The sequence below is a fragment of the Scyliorhinus torazame genome, chromosome 13 (genome assembly GCF_047496885.1).
Source record: "Scyliorhinus torazame isolate Kashiwa2021f chromosome 13, sScyTor2.1, whole genome shotgun sequence".
NCBI classification, from domain to species: Eukaryota; Metazoa; Chordata; class Chondrichthyes; order Carcharhiniformes; family Scyliorhinidae; genus Scyliorhinus; species Scyliorhinus torazame.
Window position 1 is genome coordinate 58,915,904 of NC_092719.1, and position 18,654 is coordinate 58,934,557.

The following is an 18,654-nucleotide window of genomic DNA, read 5'->3' on the forward strand; positions in this document are numbered from 1 at the left end:
GGAGGTGTCCCACCGTTCGCTGGCTGTAAGATTTCCAGGTCCTGCCACTGCCAATGGGATTTCCCATTGAATCCACCCCATGCCGCTGGCAAACCCACAGCTGGGGTGCGCCGTCGCCATGACGAGAAGATTCCACCGGCATGAACAGCTGGAAGATTTTGCCCTTTATTTAACCTTGGTGAGATTTTCTAAAATTACTAAAGGTGACACAGAAAAAGGCAAGTCGCTGAAAGAGGGAGGAGAGGAAGAAAAGAAGGGCTTTCAGCAGGAGGGCAAATCCACCCAGCATTTTCAAGGAACAATTCTCCTGCCTTACCCTCACTGAGGAACAATGCGCCAGATTATTCAGCAAATTTAAGCTTGGCGCAAAGTTCTGTGCCAGGTTGGTGCTGACCAGGCTCCTTGAGAGTGACCTCAGGTTACTGGAAGTCCTAGCAGAGCACCAAGTTTTAATTGTGCATACCCATTAGCCAGCATTGCATTCGAGGCACAGGGGCAATTTGTTTAAGTGCATGGGCCCTATGAACATTTTCATATAATAATAATAAGCTTTTATTGTCACAACTATGAAGTTACTGTTAAAAGTCCCTAGTCATCACATTCCGGTGCCTGTTCGGGTAAGCTGGTACGGGAATTGAACCCGCGCTGCTGGCCTTGTTCTGCATCACAAACCAGCTGTCTAGTCCACTGAGCTAAACCAGCCCTCATATGGCAGTGGATGTGTGGTAACTAACAATTGTGCGCAGGCTCCATGGGAACGTTGAGCAGTCATGCAGCTGAGCAGCTTCAAGAAAACATTGATACCACTCATCAAAGTATTCATCTGAGACCCCTTAGCAAGAACTCATGTGCAACCTTGCCTTTGGGCGAGGTGGCACCTGTGCTGTCCTTGTCTACTGAACTGGCTGTAGGCAACTCATGCCTGATATCTCCTCATACGCAGGTCCTGTTGCCCAAGTAAACCCTCTAAAGCCACGTTGTGTTAGTTTCTGAGATGGTGGCTGTGATTGTGCGAGAGTAAGTGACAGTCTTTCATTCTTATCATTGTCTTCCTGTTTTTCCACCACTGCCTGCCCAGGTAGTAATTCCAGGGCACACGAAAATAGGAAGACTCATAGATAGTGTTGTTTTGTGGGGACTTGGAGTAAAAGCAAGGGGTGTGCATTGGCATCGCCTTAAGCTTGTAAACCAGAGGTGACAGGAAAATGAGGCATGAAGGGAGAAGGAGGGTTAAAAATGAGCATATCATCACCTTTAATATTTTCAGCCTCACTTCTGGCAGTAATTAACAGACACCATCTCTTGCATCGGGGTGCGGGCATGTACAAGCTGTGAGATATGCTTGTGAGGTTTGCTAAGTGAGGACGATGTGAAGTTATAACTATGCTGTAAAACATTTAAATTAGGATCAAGTTCACTGAGCTTCCTTTAAAAAGAAACCTGTGGATTTAGAACATGTAAGTAAGAGAAAAAGTACTTGCTTACAATTATCTGGTCACTGCTGTTTAGAAATGTCTGCCCTGTCCTCACCTTACAGTGTGATTTTTCTTGTGGACTGTATTTCTTGCTGAAAGCAACTTTTGAAAGGATTTATTTGTCTCTCAGCAGCTTGTCATGATCAGCCCAGGTCAAATTGAAATAGCTTTCATAGAATCATACAGCACAGAAACAGGCCCTTCGGCCCACCGTGTCCATGCCAGCCATCAAATTCCAACCTATACTCATCCCATTTACCGACACGTGTCCCATAATCTATTATGCCTTGTGCCTTGGCAATTTAAATGCTTGTCCAGATGCTTCTTAAATGTTGCACCTTCAACCTGCCTTCAACACCCTCTCTGACGTTGCATTCCATATTTACACAAAATATTTCCGCACATCCCCTCTAAACCATTTATTCCTCACCTTAAACCTATGCCCTCTGGTCATAGACACCTCTGCTGTGGCGAAAAGATTATTACGATCTACCCTATCTATGCCTCTCATAATTTTGTACACCTCTTTCAGATCCGTTCCCCCCCCGCCCCCCCGCATCCTCTACTGCAGGGGAAACAAACCCAGCCTATCAAGTCTCACCTCATAGAATCATAGAATCCCTACAGTGCAGAAGGAAGCCATTCGGCCCACCAAATCTGCACCAACACTCCGAAAAAGCACCCTACATCGGCCCAATTCTCCGTCCTATCCCCATAACCCCACCTAGCCTTTGGACACTAAGAAGTAATTCAGCATGGCCAATCCACCTAACCTGCACATCTTTGGACTGTGGGAGGAAACCAGACTCGTGGAGAACATTCAAACTCCACACAGACAGTGACCCAAGCAGCGAATCAAACCTGGGTCCCTGGCGCTGTGAGGCAGCAGTGCTAACCAGTGTGCCACTGTGCCACCCCATGGCTGAAACACTCCAGCCCACAACACCCGAAACACTGAGGAGTGATTTTTTTTCTTTTGATTAACCAAACTGTATTTGTTACTGAAAAGGTATGTTTAATAGGGTGGTGGTGCTGGCAAACACAAATGAAACTTAACTTTCCTTTGCCAGACTTGAGTATCCTCTCGCCATATTGCTCATGTCTTGAATAATGTTCCACCATCTTTCAGCAATGGGTGCTTTCTGGGAGTTCCAGTCAGACATGTGACAGGAAATTACTGATTGTGTTTTCCCATTCATTGGAAAGATGACTCTCATCTGTCTCTGGTAGAAAAGAAAACGCGCGAACTTTTGTGTTTACCCGACAAGCTGGAAGAAAATAACACACAAGGACAGTGTAATGAGGCAGACTTGATCAGGGAACTTAAGGTGAAGGAACCCTGAAGGAGCAGTGACCACAATATGATAGAATTTACCCTGCAGTTTGAGAGGGAGAAGCTGCAATCAGATGTAACGGTATTACAATTAAATAAGGGTAACTGCAAAGACATGAGGGAGGAGCTGGCCAGCGTTGATTGGAAAAGGAGCCGGGCAGGGAAGACAGTGGAACAGTAATGGCAGGGGTTTTGGGGGATTATTAGGGAGGCATAACAGAAATTCATCCCAAGAAGGAGGAAACATGCTAAGGGGAGGACAAGACATCCATGGCTGACGAGGGATGTCAAGGACAGCATAAAAGCTAAAGAAAAAGCATACAAAGTGGTGAGGATTAGTGGGAAGATAGAGGATTGGAAAGCATTTAAAAGCGAGCAGAGGACAACTAAAAAAGCAATAAGGGGGGAGAAGATGAAGTATGAGTGAAAGGCCAAATCACTGAGTGTCTTTAAGACAGAAGTAGATAGGTTCTTGATTAATAAGGAGATCAGAGCTTATGGGGAGAAGGCAAGAGAATGGGGATGAGAAAGTATCAGTCATGATTGAATGGCGGTGCAGACTCGATGGGCCGAGTGGCCTAATTCTGCTCCTATGTCTTATGGTCGTATGGACAGGGAATATATTTAGGGCCTCTTTGTTTGATACATCCACACAAAGTACGATAAGCATTAACTCATATGACAGTTCTGTCAATAATGGAGCTGATTGTAAATTATCGCCTCAGATTTAATGGGCTCACGTGAAAACTCAGGTTTTTAACCAGTCTCTAGGTCCTAAAGTGCGTCGGTGGTGCACAGCACAGTAAGCAAACAATCCTTCATTCGCATGTAGTTAATCAGCTTCCGTGTTCTGTTTAACAGAATATTCAAAACACTTGGGAGTTTCACACTTATCTTGTCCAGCCACCTTGTGTATTTTGCCTGAAGATCCTGAATAATACCACTACAGCTGGTATTATTGAGCAACTGGAAATGTTTTGCAAATTATTGATATACAACCTGAGTTACTTGACTCATGTTCAGCTCCTCAATAACAATAATCGCGTCAATGAAGTTCCTGTGAAAAGCCCCTGGTCGTCACATTCCAGCACCTGTTCAGGGAGGCTGGTACAGGAATTGAACCCATGTTCAATTCAATAATCGCATCAATGAAGTTCCTGTGAAAAGCCCCTGGTTGTCACATTCCAGCACCTGTTCAGGGAGGCTGGTACAGGAATTGAACCCATGTTGCTGGCATCGTTCTGCATTACAAGCCAGCTATTTAGCCCACTGTGCTAAACCAGCCCCTGCAGAATCTTTGTTCAAAATCTTGAAGTGTTTTTGCAGGTCATCATTGGAAGAACATGCATGTTTTTGTGACATTCCCAAGGTAGAGATTGAACAAATTGCACCTGACTACAACCTTGGGCCTTGCATCGATTCAGGTTTCCCAAAACTACAGCTGCTATTGCCGCCTGACATAAATTTGAGCATTGTCAGTATGTTATTGTAAGCTCAATAAGATTTTATCCTGTACATGCAATACAAAATTTCTACTTACCAATCACACCTTTTTGTTCCCAGACGTTTGCGATAATCGCACTTTTTAAACACTGAGAATGAAGTTTACATTGTGTATTTTGCACAGTTCGCTTTAAGAGTGGCAGAATATGCAATGCTGATTTGGTGACTGTGGTGCAATGGTGAGTGATGCAGCATTGTGGATACGGATATAGTTGCAATACGGCAACAAATCATTTGGGAAAAATACAGCAATATAACATTACCCCATGTTAACCCTCAGTATTGTTTCAGGAACAGTAGCCATCTGGAGGAATCACATGTTATGAAATGCAACAAACATCAGGAGGCAGAAAAGCCAGGACAATTTGCTATTTTTTCAGAAAAGGTAAGGGCACAGCAACAGAAGCTGCAGTACACACATGGCGAACATCAGAAAGATAACTGAGCCGAAGTTCCAGGAATTGAGGAGAAGGTAAGCTTAAAATCAGAATCAGAAGGGGGATTCTGACGGAGGAACCCGCACCCCCCTCCATTCCTTCCCTCCAAATATTATTCCAGCCAAGAAGTTGACTCCACGGAGACCTGCCCTGAGATTTAGCGAATCAGAGCTCAATCGCATGCTGGCATTGGAGAAGAGAGTACACCCTGTTTCCAAGTGTGGGCAGGAGACTCACGCCCACAGGGCCTGGGTGGCGGTGGCAGAGGCAGTGAGTGCTGCCAGCCTCACCAGGAAGACTGGCACCCTGTGCAGGAAGAAGGTGAATGACCTCATTGGGTTGCTGGGATGAGTCACCACCTCAGTGCCCCTGGCATCACCCCTGTCTCTCACTCTTCACATCATCTCCCAATCCCCTCGAGGCTAACAATACCTCACCTATCTCCATCTCCCTTACAACCCGTTCAACACCAAACCCCAACACCTGTAGTTTCCTCTTTGGCCAGGTACGTTGCATACACATGCCACCAGCTACAGAACTCACCTCCATGCATCTCATCATGTCCTTTATGTGTCCCTTAGGACAAGGCAGCCCATAATGAGTTGATGGCGCAAATCATCGCGAATGACTATGATTTAGTGGCCATTACTGAAACATGGTTAAAAGATGGTCACGACTGGGAGTTAAATATCCAAGGGTATCAGACTATACGAAAGGATAGAATGGACGGTAAGGGCGGTGGTGTAGCTTTGTTTTTTAAGGATGGCATCCGGGCAATAGTAAGGGATGATATTGGTGCTATGGAGGACAAGGTTGAATCAATTTGGATGGAAATCAGGAATAGTAAGGCGAAAAGGTCACTGATAGGAGCAGTCTATAGGCCACCAAATAGTAACAGGATGGTAGGGCAGGCAATAAGCAAAGAAATAACGGATGCATGTAGAAATGGTACAGTGGTTATCATGGGAGATTTAAATCTGCATATCGATTGGTTTAACCAGGTTGGTAAAGGCAGCCTTGAGGAGGAGTTTATAGAATGTGCCCGGGATAATTTCCTGGAACAGTATGTAATGGAACCTACAAGGGAACAAGCGGTCCTAGATCTGGTCCTGTGTAATGAGGCAGGATTGATTAATGATCTCATAGTTCGGGATCCTCTTGGAAGGAGCAACCACAATATGGTGGAATTTAAAATACAGTTGGAGGATGACAAGGTAAAATCAAACACTAGTGTTTTGTGCTTAAACAAAGGCGATTACAATGGGATGAGAGAAGAGCTAGCTAAGGTAGACTGGGAGCAAAGACTTCATGGTGAAGCAGTTGAGGAACAGTGGAGAACCTTCCGAGCGATCTTTCACAGTGTTCAGAAAAGGTTCATACCGACAAAAAAGAAAGACGGTAGAAAGGGGGAAAATCAACTGTGGATATCTAAGGAGGTGAGGGAGAGTATCAAATTGAAGGAAAAAACATACAAAGTGGCAAAAATTAGTGGGAGACTAGAGGACTGGGAAGTCTTTAGGGGACAACAGAAAGCTACTAAAAAAGCCATAAAGAAGAGTAAGGTAGACTATGAAAGTAAACTTGCTCAGAACATAAAAGCAGATAGTAAAAGCTTCTACAAATATATAAGACAAAAAAGAGTGGCTAAGGTAAATATTGGTCCTTTGGAAGATGAGAAGGGAGATTTAATAATAGGAGACGGGGAAATGGTTGAGGAGCTGAACAGGTTTTTTGGGTCAGTCTTCACAGTGGAGGACACAAATAACATGCCAGTGACTGATGGAAATAAAGATATGATAGGTGAGGACCTTGAGATGATTGTAATCACTAAGGAGGCAGTATTGGGCAAGCTAATGGGGCTAAAGGTAGACAAGTCTCCTGGCCCTGATGGGATGCATCCCAGAGTGTTAAAAGAGATGGCTAGGGAAATTGTAAACGCACTAGTGATAATTTATCAAAATTCACTAGACTCTGGGGTGGTCCCAGAGGATTGGTAAGTAGCAAACGTGACAGCACTGTTTAAAAAAGGAGGTCGGCAGAAAGCGGGTAATTATAGGCCGGTAACCTTAACTTTGGTTGTAGGGAAAATGCTGGAATCTATCATTAAGGAGGAAATAGCGGGGCACCTGGAGGGAAATTGTCCCATTGGGCAGACGCAGCATGGGTTCACAAAGGGTAGGTTCTGTCTGACTAATTTGGTAGAATTTTTTGAGGATGTTACCAGTGCAGTTGATAACGGGGAGCCAATGGATGTGGTATATCTGGATTTCCAGAAAGCTTTTGACAAGGTGCCACACAAAAGGTTGCTGCATAAACTAAAGATGCATGGATTGAGGGTAAAGTGGTAGCATGGGTAGAGGATTGGTTAACTAACAGAAAGCAGAGAGTGGGGATAAATGGGTATTTCTCTGGTTGGCAACCTGTAACTAGTGGGGTCCCTCAAGGATCAGTGTTGGGCCCGCAGTTGTTCACAATTTACATAGACGATTTGGAGTTGGGGACCAAGTGCAATGTGTCAAAGTTTGCAGACGACACTAAGATGAGTGGTAAAGCAAAATGTGCAGAGGATACCGGAAGTCTGCAGAAGGATTTGGATAGGTTAGGTGAATGGGCTAGGGTCTGGCAGATGGAATTCAATGTTGCCAAGTGTGAGGCTATCCATTTTGGGAGGAATAACAGCAGAATGGATTATTATTTAAACGGTAAGATGTTAAAACATGCTGCTGTGCAGAGGGACCTGGCTGTGCTGGTGCACGAGTCGGAAAAAGTTGGTGTGCAGGTGCAACAGGTGATTAAGAAGGCTAATCGAGTTTTGTCTTTCATTGCTAGAGGGATGGAGTTCAAGACTAGGGAGGTTATGCTGCAATTGTATAGGGTGTTGGTGCGGCCGCATCTGGAGTATTGTGTTCAGTTTTGGTCTCCTTACCTGAGAAAGGACATATTGGCACTGGAGGGAGTGCAGAGGATCTAGGTTGATCCCAGAGTTGAGGGGATTAGATTATGACGAGAGGTTGAGTAGACTGGGACTGTACTCATTGGAGTTTAGAAGGATGCGGGGGGGGATCTTATTGAGACATATAAAATTATGAAGGGAATAGATCGGATAGATGCGGGCAGGTTGTTTCCACTGGTCGGGGAAAGCAGAACTAGGGGGCATAGCCTCAAAATAAGGGGAGGTAGATTTAGGATGGAGTGTAGGAGGAACTTCTTCACCCAAAGGGTTGTGAATCTCTGGAATTCCTTGCCCAGTGAAGCAGTTGAGGCTCCTTCTTTAAATGTTTTTAAGAAAAAGATAGATGCCTTTCTAAAGAATAAAGAGATTCGGGGATATGGTGTACGGGCCAGAGAGTGGAGCTGAGTCCACAAAGATCAGCCATGATCTCATTAAATGGCGGAGCAGGCTCGAGGGGCCAGGTGGCCTACTCCTATTCCTAGTTCTTATGTTCTTATAATCGCAGAGAGCACCAAAAAACTGAAGGGGGTACCACAGACCTGTTAAGGAATGGGTTAAGAGACATTCCAATTAAATGTCTCATTTATGTTAAGTATCCAATAATTGACACTGATATGTAAAGAAGCTTCAGGTGGCCTTTGGAGCATGTGATGTGATGATAGAGCTTTTGTACAGTGTTGTATTAGAGGAAAATAAAGGTGTTTGTGAGAAGGAGCAGAACTTTTGACTCTTTTACAACAGCAGCTAAACGGCTAACAGACCTGCGAGTGCAAACTCCCTTGGAGCAATTGATGATGGAGCTAGCAGGGGAGGCAGAAGAGAGGGCAGTCTCAGAAGCCGAGGTCGTCATGTGGCAATCAAATAAGATCCCATTGCAAAATGATGTCCCTGTAGTAAGTGAGTCACCTCTCTCCCACAGACCACTCCTTCCCAAGATCTCACCATGTCCCTTGGACTTTGTCTTGGAGGGCCCGGCTGTCTAGGGTTCTGTCCCCCAGCCACATCCCTACCCGGGAGCGCGAGTCTGGGGAAGATACTAAATTCTCATCACTGCTATAACCTGCACCCTCCACCATCACAAAGACTATCACGTCGGTGGGGCATTTTAGTGAAGAGGTTCCTGGGTCACACATGCTGCAGCACATAAGGTGGATGTAGAGACTCTCGAGCGACCGGGCGGTCGGAGGACTACCCGATCGCAGGAAAATGCTGTAGTCCGGACAGGTGTCATGCTTTTGGAAGGTATGATCCCATCACTGGAACAGATGCAGATACAGAACCTTGATTTACAGTAGGGGGTGTCAGTGACTTTCCAGCGCCTGCAGGTCCAGCTCGTGGAGTCCAACTGCCTTGAGGCGCGGGAGATTTTGCTGACAATGCATGGTACCCAAACCAACACTGAACGGGTGGCGTCCGCAATGAAAGTTTTAAGTCAGAGCCTTGTTCATCCAAGGCTTGGGGCAATCTGTCCGGTTGATGACTGAGGTGCAGGACAGGGGAGCCCATGCCTCCACCCTATGCCCGAAACCCAGTAACCCTACCTAACCTTTTGGACACCAAAGTGCAATTTAGCATGACCAATCCACCTAACGTGTACATCATTGGACTGTTGGAGGAGGAAACCGGAGCACACGGAGGAAACTCGGGCAGGCACGGGGAGAAAGTGCAAAACTCCATACAGACAGACACCCAAGTCCGGAATTGAACCCGGGTCCCTGGAGCTGTAAGGCAGCAGTGCTAACCACTGTGCCACCGTGCCGCCCACCATGTTGCATGGTCAGCATCAGAAGTGTTGCGAGACTGTGTGAGAAATTGGCCTGAGGCAGCAGCAAATGGACAATAGGTTGTCAGGCGGTCCTTGCAATTGATATCTGAGCCCCAATAGTTGATAGTTTTGCACAGCTTTGCTTCCTTAAGTTGGGCTGCATCTCCTCAGCACTTGTTCCCAGGTTGCTGCAGGTAAGGCAGTTGGTGCTGAGACTAAATACTATCTGGTGGCATGTACGTTGTACCGCTGCCCCCTTCATGACCGCTTCGTGCAGCAGGAAATTTACTTTGGCAGCAATCTAACTGGGTGTTGCACCTTTGCTCTGACTTGTCCCTTGCCCACAGGCTTAGAACATAGAACAGTACAGCACAGTACAGGCCCTTCGGCCCACGGTGTTGTGCCAACCATTAATCTTAATCTAAGATCAACCTAACCTACACCCCTTCACTTTACTGCTGTCTATGTGCCTGTCCAAGAGTCGCTTAAATGTCCCTAATGACTCTGACTCCACCACCTCCGCTGGCAGTGCATTCCATGCACCACCACTCTCTGAGTAAAGAATCTACCTCTGGCATCTCCGCTATACCATCTTCCAAACACCTTAAAATGATTACCCCTCGTGACAGCCATTTCCGCCCTGGGAAAAAACTTTAATGCCCCTCGCTCACCAACCGCTGGTCCTGAAAACTTGTAAAAAGTTTTATTTTGTTCTCAAAAGCACAGTCATTTACGTTTTCGTGGCCCAGCCTTTTACGTTTTAAATTCAGCTCTTTAAGGAATTTTGGACAAGCAACCTTGGCAACCTGCCAGCCCCACACCCAACGCAGACTCAGAACTTGGCAAACCCAAGGAATTAGCGCTGAATGTGGGAAACCGCTTTGGGAAGTTGGAAATGCTCACCACGCTCAAGTCCTCATGAATTGTATGCCAGGTTGGAAAATTTACACTTGGGCTTTGTGGTTTCTGTGCCAACAGTTGAAGATCAGACTAAGCGATGAGATATTGTCGGGTGACAACTTCAAAGCATACACATACTTTATGAGTCATTGTACAAAGACACAAAAGGAAACTAGCTATTATGGTACTACGTATATTGCAATTACAATGGGATTAAATGTAGAACTAAGCTAAAGGGCATTAGTTACAAGAAATAAATCTAATAAAAATAATTGCCACCATACCTCAGTACTGACAGCATTACAAAGGTGTGGCGCAGAGCTACCCAAAATATTTATTCAAACATCATTTGAAAGTCAACACCCTTTAATTTTGCAATTCCAGTCAAAAGCATTTCGTGATTGATAGATCGCAAAATGTAAAAGTTGGCAAGTGTTAAGGGTATTGACATAGTGGTGTGCAGCTGGAACAGTAAAGGAAGAGCTTGAATAACAGCGCACTGGGAAAGTCATGTGATGCGAGGCTGAGCCAACAGGCCAGGAAAGGGAGCCAAGATTTGACTCTCGCTGCATTAGTGCCAGACTTACCCTGTCACGTTTTGCACTGCTGGTGCACAAATTGAATTTACACAGTGATTCACCATGCCAGCATTTAAATGCTTCCAATAGGATGAACATTTCACTGAAAGGGCAAATGGATGAGACCTTCTCGGCAGGAGCAGAAATATGATGTTGCAGCTCTTTGAAATTAGTCCGATGCTTCTTGCCAGCAGCAAATCTTAAAAATCGTCATTTTTTTGTACTGGAGTGAAGCAGGAGATGTAGGGTGCCATCAACTTCATACGTGTGGCCTTGAGAACTCCCAAGCAGCAGTCTTTAACAGAAAGGTATTTCACCTTCTGATTGTGTAGATTATCTGTGACCACCAAAAGCAGATCCTGCGTCTCTGTACCAGGTGCCCAGAGATCACGCACAACTCTCAAATCTTGAGTCACTCCTAGGAGCCACAGATCTTTGAGAGGCCTCGATGCTAGAGGGTTGGTGACGAAGTGTCCCCACAGAAGACTAATGACGCTTATCATCACCCACAGAATGCATTTGAGAAGAGGTACAATGCCTTCCGTCACAAGGCCCATGATTGAGCAAATCATTGACCTTTTGAAAATGCTCTTCTGACATTTGAACCGGTTGGGCAGACCTCTCCAATACTCAACACAGAGAGTCTTCCACATTACTGTTGTCTGGGTATGATTTCTCGGTGAGGAGGGTGTGAAAGGGGGTGACTCTGAAGGGGGCAAAGATTCAAAGGAGCCACATGAGGATGTCATTGCACGGTCATGACTCGGAAGATTGGCCAGTCACAATCTTATAGCCACAAGGTTCCAAGAAAATTAAGCTCATGACTAGTTTCCCAATCGAATCCCTCTTCAACCTTCAATGCAAGGGATGCTCCAGCACTATCATTCCCAAGGTGAACACCTCGGGAGAAGTCAGAAATCTCACAAAGATCACGGAAGCTCCTTTAATCGCCTTTCCTAATGATGAGTGTCCTTGACAACATGTGGCTTTTTGAAATAAGGATTGCACTCCATTAGTGCAGGCCCTGAAGCAGCTGCACATATTATCCCTCTTTCAACCGGTTATAACCTGCCTGCTTACCATTGGCTGGGGACTAATGACAATCCCACAATCCTGTGGGAGTATGAGCTTCCCCGAAGAGGGGGGGCGGAGAAATCATTAGCAGACTCCCTCTATAAATAAAGCTGGCCAGTTTGGAACCAGCAGGAAGGAGTAAGCAGTAAGTGAGGTTGCTGCTGTTGTGTATAGATATGTTATTGTAAATAAATGTTATTTCTTTGTATCCTTGAAACTCGTGCTGGATTCTTCGTGGCCCTCAACAAAACAACCATAACATCGGCACGTTCGTGAGCATAGCCATTTCCAAGCAGCTGGAAAGCTGATTTGACACTCGCTTAATTATGCAGTCTGAACAACGAAGATAATCTTCAGTGGTTTGTGCTTGGATGTCTCACAGGGGAGCAATATCTGTAAAACTCCACGGCCGGGACTCTCCGATCCCGCGGCGGGTCGGAGAATCGCCGGGGTGGGGGCGCACGAATCCCGCTACATCACTCCGACGCCGGCCCATCGATTCTCTGCCGACCAGGGAATTGGCGGCAATTGCGCCGTCGCCAGAGAACAGGTGGCCCGGCGTCGGAACGGCATAGCGGGATTCGTGCCCCCCCCCCCCGGCGATTCACGGGTTGCCACGGCAGCGGTCGGGGGCCATTGAAAGCGCCCGCCCCCGGCGAGTCTCCGCGCACGACTGGCTGAGTGCCCGCTGAGTCCCGCCGGTGTTCTTTACGCATGGTCCTACCCGGCGGGACCTCGGCGTTCTGGCTGCGGGGGCCATCCTTGTGGGGGGGGACGGGGGAGCCGACTCTTGGGGGGGGGGGCTCCACGTGGGCCAGGCCCGCAATCGGGGGCAACCGATCGGCGGACGGGCGCATTCCGGGGTGGCCTATGTTCCTCTGCGCCGGGCCCTGTTCGGCTCCACCATGTTGCCCGCGGGCTGGCGTAGAGATGGCCCTGGCGCACATGCATGGACCTGCGCCGGCCGTGGCGCACCCTACATTGGCCGTGGTGGGCCGGCTTGCGCCGCCGGAGCAGCGCACAGCACTCCGGCGCTGTTCTAGCCCCCTAGGAAGGAGGTGAATGCCTGGGCCTGGAGGCCCATTGACATCGGCATCGCTTGCGCCGGTTTTGACGCCGGCGTCCACACTTGGCCCATGACTCCCTTCTCCAGATGTGATGGAGAGGCACCATGCTGTTACTGACTTCCATCTGACCCTCACTCATCTGGCCACGGTGACCTGCAACGTTCCATCAAGCACCCAACACTACGAGGTTTGCATTGTCCTCACAGGGAGTTCCTCACCAGGACAAAGATTTTGCTTGCTTACTAACACTCCAAAGCATGCATTTGTTGGAAACCTGCCAAGTTTCGTTCCTGATGACCTTTGCATTATGGAGAAACATTGCCCAGTCAGTACTGATGCGTCAGTCAATGACAACTTTTTTTAATAAACTTAGTGTACCCATTTCATTTTTTCCAATGAAGGGGCAATTTAGTGTGGCCAATCCAGCTACCCTGCACATCTTTGGGTTGTGGGGGTGAAACTGTGCTGCATGAGGCAGCAGCACTAACCACTGCATCACCGTGCTGCCTGAATGACAACTTCTTCAGAGGCCCTGCTGGGAATTTGGGAGATGATGCAAGCGCGTGGTTACCAGAGCATGCTGGCCCTCAACATTGTCCAGCTGACAAAGGCTTGTCCTTCCCATTTAACCAATTCATCATGCAATAAACTCCATATAGAGTTGTGTTCTGTGCCTTTATACAAGGTTAACGTGAAGTACTACTAAGCAGCCATTAAGGAGCGGTGTAAGATCATCACAGGAAATGAGACATAAGGGGCGGGATTCTGCCGTAATTGGCGGGGCGGGAAACTCCGGCGGGAAGGAGTGGCGTGAACCACTCCGGCGGCGGGCCGCACCAAAGATGCGGAATCCTCCGCAATGTCAGGGGCTAGGCCGGCCCTGGAGTGGCTTGCGCCCCGCCGGCGGAGGGCCTTTGGCGCTGGTGGGCGTGGCGCCAAGCCCATTCCGCGCCGGCCGGCTCTAGTTGGCGCATGCACGGCGGGAGTGTCAGTGTGTGGCCATCATTCCAGTGCATGCACAGAGGGCTTCGTCTCCACACCGGCAATCGCGGACCGCTACAGCCGCTGGTGCGGAGGAATAGAGTGCCGCCATGGAACAGGCCCGCCCGCAGATCGGTGGGCCCCGATCGCGGACCAGGCCACCGTTGGGGCACCTCCCGGGGCCAGATACCCCGCACCCCACCCGAGAACCCTGGAGGCTGCCCGCGCTTCCAGGTCCCGCCAGTAAGGACCTACTCTAATTTACGCCGGTGGGACCGGGTGGCCACTCGGCCCATCGCGTGCCGGAGAATTGCTGGGGGGGGGGCGCGCTGCTAGCGGTCAGCGACCGGCGCGGTGTGATTCCCGCCCCCACCAAATCCCCAGTACCAGAGAATTCGGCAGCCGGCGAGGCGGGAATCACGCCGCCCCCCCCGGCAATTCACCGACCCGGCGGGCGGTCGGAGAATCCCGCCCAACGTCACTGTCTGCATGGTATGGCTGTACAAGGGACACTTTCTCATTGGGTTGTTAGAGGATGCCAATCTTCCTTGCAGGCACAGTCTGTGTCCTCCCTTGCCAGATCTGAAACCTACTGCTCGCTTGGAATGAGTCCTGGGGCGGGATTCTCCGACCCCCCGCCAGGTCGGAGAATCGCCGGGGGTTGGCGCGAATCCCGCCCCTGCCGGTTGCCGAATTCTCCGCCACCGGATATTCGGCGGGGGTGGGAATCGCGCCACGTCGGTTGGCGGGCCCCCCCCCCCCCGGAAATTCTCCAGCCCGCGATGGGCCAAAGTCCCGCTGCTGGAATGCGAGAATCAAACCACCTCTCTTACCGGCGGGACAAGGCGGGCTCCGGGGTCCTGGGGGGGGGGCGCGGGGCAATCTGGTCCCGGGGGGTGCCCCCATGGTGGCCTGGCCTGCGAACGGGACCCACCGATCCGTGGGGGGGGCCTGTGCCGTGTGGGCACTCTTTTCCTTCCGCCTTCGCCATGGTCTCCACTATGGCGGATGCGGAAGAGACCCACTCCACTGCGCATGCGCGGGGATGCCGTGAGCGGCCGCTGACGCTCCCGCGCATGCGCCGCATGGCAAAGTCATTTCCGCGCCAGCTAGCGGGGCACCAAAGGCCTTTCCCACCAGCTGGTGGGGCGGAAATCAGTTCGGCGCGGGCCTAGCCCCTCAAGGTGAGGGCTTGGCCCCTCAAGGTGCGGAGAATTCCGCACCTTTGGGGCGGCGCGATGCCGGACTGATTCGCACCGTTTTTGGCGCCGGTCAACGGACATCACGCCGATTGCGGAGAATCCTGCCCCTGATCTCTGGAATGCCACCTCCAGTCCTGGATCTCTCTCAGTTGTTATGGGCATTCTTCTCCTGCATTAAGACAGATGGATTGAGTGTGAGCACTATGGAGCAGTTCAGAAACTATGCATGCCTGTTGCGTGTACTGAGCCCTCCTCAATAACGGATAAAGACACTATGGGCAAAGGCCAATAGCGAGCGAGAAAATGGCATTGAAACTGCTGGCAGCAATGGTGCCTTTCTCCATTGTATATTCTGAGATTTTGATTCAGAAACACCAAGTGGCGACTGCCACGATGCTACGATGACAGGGCAGACTCTGATTGAATCCACCCCATCAACAACTTAAGTTTTCAAAGATCCTGGGCGTCATTCTCCGACCCCCCGCCGGGTCGGAGAATGGCCGTTGGCCGCCGTGAATCCCGCCCCCGCCGAAGTCTCCGGTACTGGAGATTGGGCGGGGGCGGGAATCGGGCCGCGCCGGTTGGCAGGACCCCCCGCTCAATTCTCCGGCCCGGATGGGCCGAAGTCCCGCCCAGAAATTGCCTGTCCCGCCGGCGTACATTAAACCTGGTATTTACCAGCGGGACCAGGCGGCGCGGGTGGGCTTCGGGGTCCTGGGAGGGGCGTGGGGCGATCTGGTCCCGGGGGGTGCCCCCACGGTGGCCTGGCCCGTGATCGGGGCCCACCGATCCGTGGGCGGGCCTGTGCCGTGGGGGCACTCTTTCCCTTCCGCCTCCGCCACGGCCTCCACCATGGTGGAGGCGGAAGAGACTCACCCCACTGCGCATGCGCGGGAAACTGTCAGCGGCCGCTGACGCTCCTGCGCATGCGCCGGGAAACTGTCAGCGGCCGCTGATGCTCCTGCGCATGCGCCGCATTTCCGCGCCAGCTGGCGGGGCAATTAACGCCATTTCCGCCAGCTGGCGGGGCGGAAATCCCTCCGGCGTCGGCCCAGCCCCTCAATGTTGGGGCTCGGCCCCCAAAGATGCGGAGCATTCCGCACCTTTGGGGCGGCGCGATGCCCGTCTGATTGGCGCCGATTTGGGCGCCAGTCGGCGGACATCGCGCCGTTGGGGGAGAATTTCGCCCCAGAGCACCATTTCTAAAGGCCACACAGTACACAATGGTTCACCAGGGACCCCTCCACTGGCACCTCCTGTAACCAACACACAGCCCTCCACTGAGGGTGGGGCTGGGGTGGATGATTCAGGCACAGAGCTCAGATGATGCGATGTTCCCAATGTTGGGAAGCACGCTACGTCACTGGCAGGGGAGGGGGCAATCACGTCACACACTTACTTTGTCATGAAACACGATTTGGACATTTTGCGAGATCTTCCGCCCCTGTCTCCGAACCCGAATAAAAGTGAGATAGCAGAATGTGTTAATTGCAGAACAAGGGTCAGTGCTCTGTAAAGTTCAAGCCTTAAGATCAAGTAACTGACTGGTGACTGTGTGTGTGTGTGTGTCTGTGTGTTGGGAAACAAATGGATTATAAAAGGGGTCAAGGTGGATGAGAGAGTTGCTGGTCTAATGAACATGGGGACATGTCTTTGCTGTGTGAAAGTATAAAACAAGTGATGCTAAACCATCCCTATTTCTATTTTTGTTGACTTCCATTCATGATTTGCTTGGAGCCATTGATGTGGAGGCAAATTTTGTGCTCTTCCCCTCATTAGAATGATTTCAGTCTGATGCTCAGAAGGACCCACACTGCTGTTTGGTTGTCTGTGCAATGGGGGCAGGGGGCTAACAATATACAATGTCTTCCAGCTGGCCTCCCGCTCTTAAAGGCAGCCTGTCGCTCTTAAAGGGAAGCTGCAATAGCTGGCAGGGGGCTAGTGAATTCTATCAGTGAAAATCTGAACAAGGGAATTTAAAGTCCAAGACGAAGAGAGGGTTGCCAGCATCATGGCTCTTTTGTCAACTTCAAATTAATGCACACCCCTTGAGGATTATCTACAGTTCAGTGATTCTAAGTGCCAGCCTCACTCCCCCAATCTCCTTCACCCCATCCTGCCATCACCCCTTCCTTCACCATCAGCTGACACCACTCCTTCTGGTGTGACCCTTCTGTCACACCCCACTCTGCATTCTTGGTTTATTCTCCACTCTTGCATCTGTATCTCATCCAGTCTCCTCCCCAACTGCTCATGCCCAAAACAGCACCTCTGGCTCAACATTACTGAAACTAAGGAGTTAAGGATACCGGAAGATATAGAGGTGGGGGGAAAAGGGGTAACAAGAGGGGGGATATAGAGTATGAATTGCAGGTGGGAGGGGTGATGACAGGTAGATATGGTGAGTCAAAGATGTGGGGGGGGTGTGGTGAGCTGGGGTGCCAGTGGGGAGGACAGGGTTAACTGGGGTGACAGGATCTGAAGACATTCCTCCTGATTTAAAAGGGACATGCTTCTAAGGCTCTGCATCTGCTCGGAACAGCACTGAATAAATCAGTGTAAAAAAGTAGGTTAGGTCCTGGCAAACAGCCCAGGTTTACAAGTTAAAAGGTCCCAGCGAGACCATCAGCATGGGTTACCATGGAGCCATTTCGGGCAAACCATAGGTTTGGGATTTCAGCTCCAGTTAGCTCTTACAATTTTGTTGCGGCCGTCAACAATAGTGAATGTCCCAAAGTTCATTACCATTGAGATCGGAAGGTCTGGGCCAAAGTAATCAGTCAAGAAAAAGCAAAGGTACAGTACTGTAATAACCCCACAAGACCTTCCCGTGGGGCTGGTGGAATACGACCTCCCCGCTGAGGGGCAGAGACCTAGCAGGGTCAAAACAGATTTAAAATGCTGTTCTCCTGGAGGCTAGGTGCTTCTGATGCGAGCGTAGAAGACTGGGCCTAGTATGCGTTACTTTTTCGGGTGAACATCATAATAGGGATGACTGCCAGAGGTGATACTCCTAACCACCTGTGCGGCCCCGACCTTTAGCTTCATCAAAAGCCTGATCTTTCTGTGGCCCCAGGTTCCAAAACTTTGGACAAACTGATGGCACTTGTGGTGGGCCACTATGCCCCCCAAACCATCGGAAATTGTCCAAAGGCGCAGATTCTATAACGCCGGAAGAACCCCCGGGGGAGTCAGTCATAGAATTTCTGGCGCGCCTCCGCAAGCTGGCCAAGCACTGCAATTATGGGCCAACCCTGCCGGAGACGCTGAGGGACTGCCCTGTGTGCGGGATCAACAACTCGGCGACCCAACCGTCCAGGTTAATGGCCACCCACTTGAAATGGAAATTGACACTGAGGCTGCTGTCTCGGTCATGGCAGACATAC